Genomic DNA, 11,456 nt, shown 5'->3' on the forward strand with positions numbered 1-11,456 from the left:
TACTGAGAATGTCTGCCACTCTGGAACATTCCGCTAGTATTCTATATTAATTATTTTACTTAATTAAATGAAATAACACAATTTTTTAAGTTTACTTGCACCCGCCGGGATTCGAACCCATGACCTCCGGATTCGTAGTCGAGGACCTTACCCCTCGACTGAAGCGTTGACAGAGCTGACCAAGTGAACATCTTTCCTCTGTATTCAACACCTGTAATGCGAGTGTTACAGTTTTGTTGATCCTTATCAGTTTTTACCCATACAAAGTCGACAGTTATTTTAATTCTTCATAGCCCATATCATCTGTGGGTGACCTCTGAATCTTAAACTTGATCTGCTGGTAATGCTGCGTGCCCAGCATAGTCCCCCCGACTCTGTGGAGATCATGGAAGGTTCGCGAGCCACCCTTGTCTTCCTGCCAATACTCTCATTAGTGATTATTCCGAATTATCAAGAACTGGAGTAAAAACCAAAACACTATGTTACACACTTCGCAGCCGGTATATTTGGCGATGTTCGATCCTTTATTATTTTTAAACTTTATTTGGGAAACAAACAGTTTTATACACATATTTTATATAATATTACATGTTTACTGGTTTACGTAAACCAGTTGAGTTTCCGCATAAAATACATTTTTTAAACAAAAACAAAACAAAAAATTAAACAAATACAAACATTTCCGGGTTACGAATAACCTGACAATATTTGAAAATCTCCTACTACCACCACAGTAAGCGGAAATTTTTTCTTGTGTTGTGATGGAGGACTTAGCCAGCCGAGGAATTGAACACACTACGCCTAAATAAAAAGATTATTTTGATAAAAAAATATGAAAATGTCAAATTTCATCTGCCTAGTTTCCGCTCGATCGAACATCGGTAAGTGGGTTCATTTCCGCTTCCAAGATTTACATAACACAAATATTATTCTCAAAATGTCTCATCTGTTTTCAATAAATATTTATGCCTCTGAGCGTCTACAATGTTACATTATTATCTGCATTTTTTAAACAATTTTAAATCTATTTGATGAACGTCGATTTGTCAACACTGAAATTAAAAATGATTAAATACTAACAATTAACCTACTCATGAGAAAAAATACAAACATACACAATATTACAGATAATTACGTAAGTTGAGTAATTGATAATTAATTATAATAAAATTGATAATTACAATCGAGTCCCGTTGGCGTCATGTTTTTTATATCAGGAGATTTTTTCAATGTGGATGAGTGTTTCAGGCGAACAATTATTGCTTATAAAAATAATTACGTAAGTAATATGTAATATTATTATAGAGCCAGTAGTTCATTCGGGAGTTTCAAAAGGTTGAAAGTCGTTTATAACTTCTATATATAACAATGGAATTAACTAATTAAGGCGATGCACTACGTCGTGTAATATGTTAAATCGAGCAGCTATCAATAACACCCCTTACGTAGATGGCGATAAGGTTTAAATTCCCGTTTAACACCATCCGCCTGTCTTGATTTATGCAAGAAAAATACATGGCCAAAAAGTGCCTTTTATTTTATTTTGTGGATTTTCGGATAAATATTTAATTTTGTTACGATCATTTTATAAATAACTTAATTTACCACATTATACAATAAAATCATAACCGAAAACGGGTTCTTAAGTAGGAGATTTTGAACTTTAAAGCCGTCTTCATAGGCCTATAATTTTTTTCTGGGCTTATAAAAAGACTCAATTATTTCAAAGGCCAGGATGTATTCTACTCGCAGTATTTAATTAAAGCATCTGAAAATTTTCTAGGCGACCACATTTTCAAACCAAAAACACATGATTTCGCATTACTACGTAGTGCATCGCCATACTTAAGGTCCGTATAAAAGTGGACAGAAAAAAACACATATCATGTCATGAAATGAAAACATGAACGTGATTAAAATGTCAATCAGGTAACAAAATATACGTTTATCATACTTATTCGAAAGAAATGTGGGTTAGCTAAACACAAAATATGACTTGTTGAGAGGATTTCTATATTTATGATTATTTTTCTTTATCCCTACATACCTTTTACTTTGATTGTAGAAACAGTTTGGTCTATTATTTTGGCCTGAAATCCAAATTTATAGGTTTTTAATGAAAATAGTCGCGTAGCAGTTCCTCGTAATGCGGTAATATTTTCGGCAAATAAATCATATCAATGTGGTAAAATCAGCACATCTAATAATTTCCTACAAATTCGGAATGCAGCAGTTAATACGTATTATTTAATTATTGAAGACAATATTAGCGATTCCTAACGAAAATCTGAAACAGAAAAATCAGAAAAAGATTAAATATTACAATTTGAGGTTTTACTCACCAAGTTATTCCAAAATATAAATATTCATCCTAGACTTGCAGAAAAAAAGTCATGAGATGTCGCACATTAAATTAAAAATACGATATGTTTATCTAAAGACACTATCTAGATTGCATTTAGTTCGGGTTGAATCTTGCGATCATATATATAAATATGGTTGCCAATAAAAATGTGCGGTGAGAAAAATGAAGACAATGTTGGTAGTTCTTATTCGAAGTATGATACAATTAAATATGACCGAAGAAGATAGGGTCCCATTAGCTCAGTTGGTAGAGTGGTGCCACGGCAAGACAAGGGTCCTGGGTTCGAGTCCTAGATGTGACCGTATCTTTTTCTGATTTTTCTGTTTCAGATTTTTGTTTAGGAATCGCTAATATTGTCTTCAATAATTAAATATTACAATTTTAGGTTTTACTCACTAAGTTATTCCGAAAAATAAAAAGTTAATATGTACTTCACAATAAAACATTTCCAGTATGTAGATGCAATTTACTTTATTTCAAAGTTTTCCTCGTGTCCTTAGCCTGATTTGTCTATCGTCTTATTTATTAGGTGGCTAATAAAATAGTAGTAGGTATTATGTTAATATGTTAAGTTACGCTTCAATATACCGAAGATAATTATACATAGGTATGCGTACTTTAGCAGATAGTGAAGACCGCGAAAGCCTCAAGAACAATAGATACGTCTACGCGTAGACGTAGCGGTCGGATCCTAGGCAGAGTCAGAACAAGGGTTAGGCATCTTAAATATGATAATGTGAATACTCTTCTCTAACCATGACCTAAAACTAAACTGAACTAGACTAAAAAACCTGAACCTAAACAATTCTGCCGAGGAATGAATGAGGTGGGCACCGCATTTGCGCTAGAGGTGAATAAAATAACGTGTTATAATTTTTTTGTAGTGTATAACGTCATTATTAAACGGTTTCTCGTAACCGTTTATGTTGGGAAAGCGGAACGCTTTCGGTTTTTTGAAAAAGAAACCGAAACGCCCAACTCTATTCACATCACCGATTCTTTAAGCACAGAATAAGGAAAAAGAAGTGCATGTTGTTATGTTTTTCTTTGTTCTGAAAGGTGGTTATGAAGACGCGTACTTCAAATACTCTGGACAGATATAGTAACTAGTTTAGAAGTTCTTTGTCGTTCGTTCCATATTTGTTTTGTTATTACGAGCAGCGCCATTTGCTAGATTACCGAATTGAAAATCCGAGGAGAGATAGATTCAGCACAGACGTCGACGCGACTGGTATGGGGGCAAAGCCGTTGGGTTGTTCCGGAATTGTCTGGTAATAGCCAACCTCCTGTAGGAGGAGAGAGGACCAGAAGAAGAAAACAAATTAACATTTTTGTGTAATCCTTAGAATTCCTAAGAATATATAATATCCCAGATTGTGGTGTGGGGAGGAAAGCCAAAAAAGACGTTTTCTGACGGCAAAGCAATCGAAAGGAGTAAATTATTTTCTGGACAATCATTATATTCTTACAGCTTATAGTTTTCGGCTGAACCAACTGAGCTACTGAGAAAAAAATGTGGTGATTACCAGACGATTCTAAAATCGTAATATTCAATCATTGTATACGGAGAAAAATATAAAATTATTGGTAATCTCGCTATAAACGGGACTGCAGGACGTTTCTTGATAAACTTTTAGTAAAGTCCTAAAAATATATCGAAACACGTGTTCATGCATCTGCATTAGTCTTGATAGTATATAATAACGAAAAGCAAAAATATTAGAATTTTTATGAACACGTGTTGCTAATTTATTAAAAATCTCCTCAAAATATCTTAATATTTAAGCATTTCGTCATTGTACATTATCAAGGCAAATGTAGGCAAATACGTGAACACGTGTTCCTATATGTTAGGAATTTACTAAAAGTTTATCAGGAAACGGCTTGCAATCCCGTCTTTAACCGGATTACCAATAATTTGAAGAAATTCTTAATAAATTAGCATTACTCATTTTCTCCGTGTAGTTAAAGAATATATTATAGGTACTTAAATAATCCATCACAGAATCATATTGAATAGATCAATTGAAGAGAAATTTATTAAAAAATAATAATAATAGGATGATTAATTTGTGTTGCGCTGTTTTCGCAAACAACCACCTCAAGAGCATTACACATTACTACATAACTGGATGCACACGTAAATTCAGAAGATGCTAATTTATTGTGGACCTGTTTTCGAATGTAAGACCTGGGCGCTAAAATACCTTGTCCCGGATCAACGTATAGTCACGCAGAGACACCTACCCACCTCTATGCATGTTGATTATTCACAAGCTAGACCTCATTTCATACGGCCATCAAATAGATACCACAATCTGTACAATGCAATGGCTCACGTCACTTGATCACTAGTACCGGCAGCGTCAGGGGCGGTCATCCCGCAAGGACGAACTGGGACTAGGAACTGGGCGGATAGGCCTCGACAACCATCGTCACAAATGTCAAGGACGAGTAGGTACCTACCTAAATTAAACAAATACCTACCTAACCAACGAATTAAGCTATTAGCAGAATATTATACCTGAATACAGATTGACACACTTATCTATACAGGGTGTATCGGCACGTACCCGACAAACTTTAACCAGCTATTCCTTAGCACATTTGGAGTAAAAAATGTTATGGGCACTTTGCTGTCCGGTAACATTTTTTTTAATAAAAAATTTACTATTCATATTTTCATCACATGTCACCAATGTTTTATCCTTTGTCAAAGTTTGAAAACCCGTCAGTCTGGCAATATTTTGTTCGAGTTTCGTTGAATAATGTACGTACGTACCTACGTTGGCGCGCTTTTACAATCACAACGAAATGGCACAGCACCATTCGTCTCATTTTTAACTATTATTATTTAGTGTGTACGAAAGAGCGAGGACACTTTTTGACGCACTTGCTAATAACAGCTGTTGAACGCGAGAAACAAGGCAAATGACAGTGACGGAGTGTGGATTTTTTATTTATTTTTTGTTTTTAATGGAAAAAAAAATGTAACCGGACATCAAAGCGCCCATAACATGGTTAAAGTTTGTCGGGTACTTGCCGATACATCCTGTATTCAAAAAGAGTCTTATAAATATGATAATATAAATATTTTTTATTAGCTCCACACAGGAGGCACTGAGGAAAATAATTTCTTTCGGGCATGTCATCTATAGGGATGCTGTGTGGAGGGTCTTTTTAAGGAAATGAAGGAGAGGAAGTTCTCGGAAGGAAATAGGGAATCTGACGATGGGTAGAGAGAGTCCGGCTGGAGAGAACAAAAGGTCACCCTCAACCAGTCTCTCTCGATCTGACCCGCCACGCTCTAGACCAAGACCTAGACAAACCTCCCCCCATGAACCCGGGAACCCCTGCTAAGTCACCAAACTTAGTAGACCATTTGGGGTGACCTATGGCAGGTGTGTTAGTTATTAAATAAATGGTTCCCGGGGTGGCGGTACCCATACCCGTCTCCCGAATTGAAATAAATATGTCAATCTGTACATATTTATGTTCAGATTTTAGTTTTCTTTTTTTTTAAACTCAGGCTAATTTGTTCGGTTTTCGGAACAGTTCATACGTTCTCATATAAATCGTTGTCTCCCTTAGAAATACGAACTAAACGGTGTCAGAAAGAGAACACCAAGTTAAACAATTAAAACACAGGATATAACCAAAGAATAATTAAAATGTACACTTCCATGAAGCCAAAGGTTCCGACCGAAAATGTTATGAAATTTTGTGAAATTTTTAAAATTATTTTTATATAAAACAACAAAAAAGTGAGGTGGCAATAGTGTTTATTATTAGGGTGAGCCATTGTTAAAACATTTTAAAGTTGATTGTTAAAAATTACATGTTTATTTATAAAAGCATTTAGGATACGTTAAAAAATATCCAATTTTTTGGATTATATTGACAGGTCGAAATACACACAAATTCTCCAACTTTCTGACTGTTATATTTAAAAAAATATAACAGTCAATATGCCAGAGGCCTGAAGGGTTAGGAGCGCAACAGATTCCACTACCCACAGATATTGGAAGTATAGAAGAATAACAATGAAGGGGGTGGGGTGGGGTTATATTTTCGGTGACCGGATAAATCATCACAATGATAATTCATCACATCTTTAAAAAGTTATATAAAGTCATGAAAAGTGATGAAACAAAAACTTCATCAACTGGATTAAGTAGGTTAGGTTAGGTTAGGTTTAAATTTTTTTTCATCGTTTCTAATGACTATATCACTTTTTAAAAGTGTGTTGAATTGTCACTGTGTTGAGTTATCATGGAACCATATTTTCAACTTATCGTTGATTCTTATTCAGACCATCATTCTTAGTAGAATTCCTAAATTTTAAAATAATGGGTATCATAGTTCCTAGGGAAAGGGCTTTCAAAGCCCCTACAATTGGTGGTTTTCTAAATTATGTTTTTTTTTCGATTATTATATTAATCCTTCTTCGTACCATCATTCTTAGAAGGAATCAACAAAAGTATTCGGTTGGTGCCATAGGGCCTGAGAAGACGGCTTTCAAAGTTCGAACCCAAGTCTTGCATTTGTGCCCATAAATTTGGTGTTGTTTCCACAAATGCGGTTTTTTATGAACTTTATCATTGATTCTTCGTAGGACCGTCATTCTTAGTGGGAATCTGAAATTTTAATCTCGTAGGCGCGCCATAGAGCCTGAGAAAACGGTTTTTCAAAGTTAGAACCCAAATTTCACATTTGTGCGCGCAAGAATGCTGATTTCTCCACAGACACCGCTTGTTACGGATTTTATCAATGATTCTTCCTCGGACCATCATTCTTAGTAGGATTCCGAAAATTTGATCTGGTTGGTGCCATACATCGTGATAAAACGGCTTTCAAAGTTCGAACCCATTTCTCGCATTTGTGCCCGTAACAGTGAAGATTTTTCCACAGATGCCGTTTTTAACAGATTTTATATTTTATTTTTTGATTCTTCTTCAGACTAGCTTTCTTCAAAATTCGAACCCAAGTTTTGCATTTGTGACCGTAGATTTTGCGGTGTTTCCACAAATGCCCATTTCATTTATGCTCGTAAGAATCATGATCATTCAGCAGATGCTGTTATTAACAGATTGTATCATTGATTCTTCTTCAGACCATCATTCTTAGTATGAATCCGATATTTTGAACTCGTAGGTGCCATAGAGCCTGTGATAACGTATTTCAAAGTTCGAGCCCAAGTTTTGCATTTGTGCTCTTAAAAATGATGATTTTTCCACAGATGCATTGTTTACGGATTTTATCATTGATTCTTCTTCAGACGTTCATTCTTAGTAGGAATCCCAAGTTTTAAAATAATGGATAGCATAGATCCTGGGGAAAGGGCTTTCAAAATTCGAACCCAGGTCTTGCATTTGTGGGCGTAATAATGATGATTTTTCAACAGAATATATGCCTTTTTTACGGATTTTATTTTTGATTCTTCTTCAGAATTTCATTCTTAGTTAGAATCCAAAATTTGAATCGAGTGGTGCCATAGAGCTTGATAAACGGGTTTTCAAAGTTCGAACCATGCCTTGCATTGTTTTTGGCTTTCGCCCTTCAAGAGTGTTCTAGACCATAATTTCAAATTATGAAGACAGGGAAGGTGAATTTATATATTATTTTTTTATAAATTGACAAATTTCAAAAGTGTATAGAAGATTAGAGTCGAATTCAGACTTAGAAGAGATAAGATGTTGAATGGAGGAGAGGAAATGTTAGATAAGGCTTGATACAAGGGAGGATAATTGTTTAGAGAGGGACAGCCAAAAAATATGTGATCTAAAGTTCCCACTTAAGGTACTCGTACAACCTGGGGAGTCAACCACGTGAATTTTAAAAATGTGAGAAAGAACGAAACACTGCACAATCCTCATTCGAATAAGTGAGGAAATTTATTTTTTGGAGAAATTGCGGAATTATTGAAACCAAGGTTTTGATGGGATAGTCTTTTGGATTGAGGTGTATCAGGCTCCCTTGTATTGAATACCAATGTGCCAATACTCTGACCAAACACTGCGGGATCTATCTTTGACGATGGAAAAATGTGAGATAGTGGAATGTGAATTACGAGGGTAACAATAGGGTTGGATGCTCCTTGTTTTGCCAAGGAATCCGCAATATCATTAACCACGATGCCAACATGTCCAAGAATCCAAATCAGAGTTAAGGTTTTACCAGAGTTTTGAATGGAGGCTATTAGCACTCGAATAAGGCATACAAAGTGATGGTCGGATGAAGAAGAGGACAGGATTTGGAGAGAACTGAGAGAATCAGAGAAAACTGAGAGAATCAGAGAGAACAAGGGAATGTTAAATTATTTTTGATTATATTTATTTATTAGCGTTATAAACAGTCTTTATACATGCATATATGACAGTTATAAGAGTATTTATGTCATTGACCAATAAAAATAACGACAAAACAAACCATAACAAAAAAGAGATTGAGATGATTGAGAGATTGAGAGATTCAATTATTACAATGCTCTCACTTCCTTATTTTATTTGAAGTTAGAACAACAGATTCACAGTCCGAAACTTCTGAATTTTCACCATCTGGGGTTCAGGGGGGGATCTGGGGGCTTTGCAGAGGGTCCAGGAAGGAATTTATGGTATTTATTGTTATTAAGTTTAATTTGTAGAACTCCATTTTATTTTTTTATTTTTTATATATACAATAATATTATTATTGGGTTTATAAAAACAGTTTATTTTTAAACAAGTTCTGCTGTGTAATTATTATTACTCGTAATTATTCGGTACTCGTAATTATTCGGGATCGCTGGCCACGGCTAATACGAAATATTTTTTAAATAAAACCTTTTGATTTACCTTATTTACTATAAAAGGAAACTGACTGCATTTGGGAATTTTTTTATTTTAGCATTTTAATTTTTAATTATGTAAAATGAAAATTCGCTTTCGTTGTATGGGATGACAGCCAGAATAATTTCTGTTGATGGCATTATCTTATGTTGGTTTTCCTGATACTATATGAGTGGCAAGAATTTTTTACTTTATGCAAATACTAGGTAGGTACTATTTTTGACGAAATAAAAAAATAAAATAAAGGTCTTTAGGCATGTTTTATAAATAAATATTTTTTAGATAGGTAAGGTTATTATAGATTATGTTAGGTTAGATTAGGTTATGTTAGGTTAACTTAGGTTATTACAGGTTAGGTAAGGTTAGATTAGGTTAGGTTAAATACATATTTGAATTTCACCTTTGTTTTGAAAAATAAAAATTTTCCCATTTCCCGACATTAGATCGCGGTGAAAGTCGGCGGATAGACTCAGATAGTTGTCTGTGACAATGTATTCTATCATCTTTTGGTGGCAATCACGCACACACACCAACACATATAATACGTAATTCTATGCGTATGTCGGTCTTATCCAATCGGGATTTGGATTGGTTAAAAAGAAATTAAAAGAACATACTAAAATAACAACAAATTTCTGTTCAAACTGTGTTTTTCTATTGAATTTCGTTTGTTTGGTAAGGAACTTGTATGCTTTATTTTTTTACTGAACCAAATTGCCGTTCTAAGATTCAATTTTCATCATTGTTATTACGATAAGCTTTATTTATTAATTTGGCCACAACAATCATCGAAAGATGAAAAAGAATTTGCCATTTTCAAGTATTCAATTCAAAATAATTATACATACGCGATCTTGAAAAGTATATATAGATTACATAGCATTTCTTTGGTCACATGCTACTGGTAATCTGGATATTCTGGATTGATGGGTTTTCCATTTTCCGGTAAAGAACAACTGCTCTAGTCCCTAATCAGTGCTCTAGCAAAAGTAATGATGGCGTTGGTAATGGTACCCATAAATAAACCAATGTTACCATTACAATTTCACAGTATCTTCCGTTACTATTTCTCGTAACGGGATCACACCCTTATAAATTAAGATTTATGACTCCATTAATGCTACCTCGATCAGTAAGTACATGAAACTTAATACTAAGGCTGGGTATGTATCATAATGATGATATTGTATTCAGAGTTCGAGGAAAATCGTCTATACACAAAGACAAGCACACGTGAGGTAAATATTTAATATCTGTAATTTTGAATTAAACCATTTTCTAATGCTAATAATTCTTTATCGTCGGTACTTACTTACTGCCTACTTAAATTTTAAAAAGGAATATAAAATCAAATATTCATAGAGCAGGCGTGGTTTCCATGGCCAATCCATTTACAAAATAATGTACCTACAAATTGACACACTTATCCATGGAATCGGGGGCGTCACTAGTGTGGATTTTGTAGATACCAAAAAATATAGATTAAAAAATTTAAAAAAAACATCCCGTAAAAACAAATTTTATTAGATATGATTTAACATTTTCACAGCCAATTAATTCTTTTGGGCTTGAAAACGGCTAAAAGTATTATAATCATTTATTTTTGGGTATTATGCAGTGTTACGCTACCTCCTTCTTTATCCAACACACATCTGCCCTGATGATGGACACTATAATGCTGTCCGAAACGTTGGCTACAGAAAGAGTTAGCGCAACACGGCATAATACCTTAAAAATAAATGATTATAAAAGTTTTTTACTAAAGTATTTTATAAAAATAAATCTAGTTTAAGAACTTAAAGTTTTCTTTGGTTTGACTGACGATTGAACCTTAACAACTCTATCAACCGATCGAGTAGGACCGACATTTATTTCGTATATTAACTGCCGTAATTTCATTCGATTTCTGAGAAATGCGTTTATGTCAGCGTGTGTGTACGTGATTGCCACCAAAAGTTGATAGAATGCATTGACATCGACAATGAGTCTATCGGCCGAGTTTCAGCTCTATTGGATCTCGGGAAATGGGTGAATTTTCGCTTCCAAGATTTGCATTCATTCATTACTGAAAACGACAGTGAAATTCAAATAGATCTATTTAAAAAGAGTTTTTTTATTAATTCAAACAAAAATTCAAATTCAAAGCGAAACCGGTCGATGTGAAAAATAATAAAAACTCGTGGTTAAAAACATGGTGTTTGATTTAATTAAAAATATAATGACTAACCACAAATAATTGCTTCCTACGGAAAAAATAAATAAAA

This window comes from Hesperophylax consimilis, chromosome 4 (assembly GCF_061612785.1).
Source record: "Hesperophylax consimilis isolate HC1 chromosome 4, BYU_Hcon_1.0, whole genome shotgun sequence".
NCBI classification, from domain to species: Eukaryota; Metazoa; Arthropoda; class Insecta; order Trichoptera; family Limnephilidae; genus Hesperophylax; species Hesperophylax consimilis.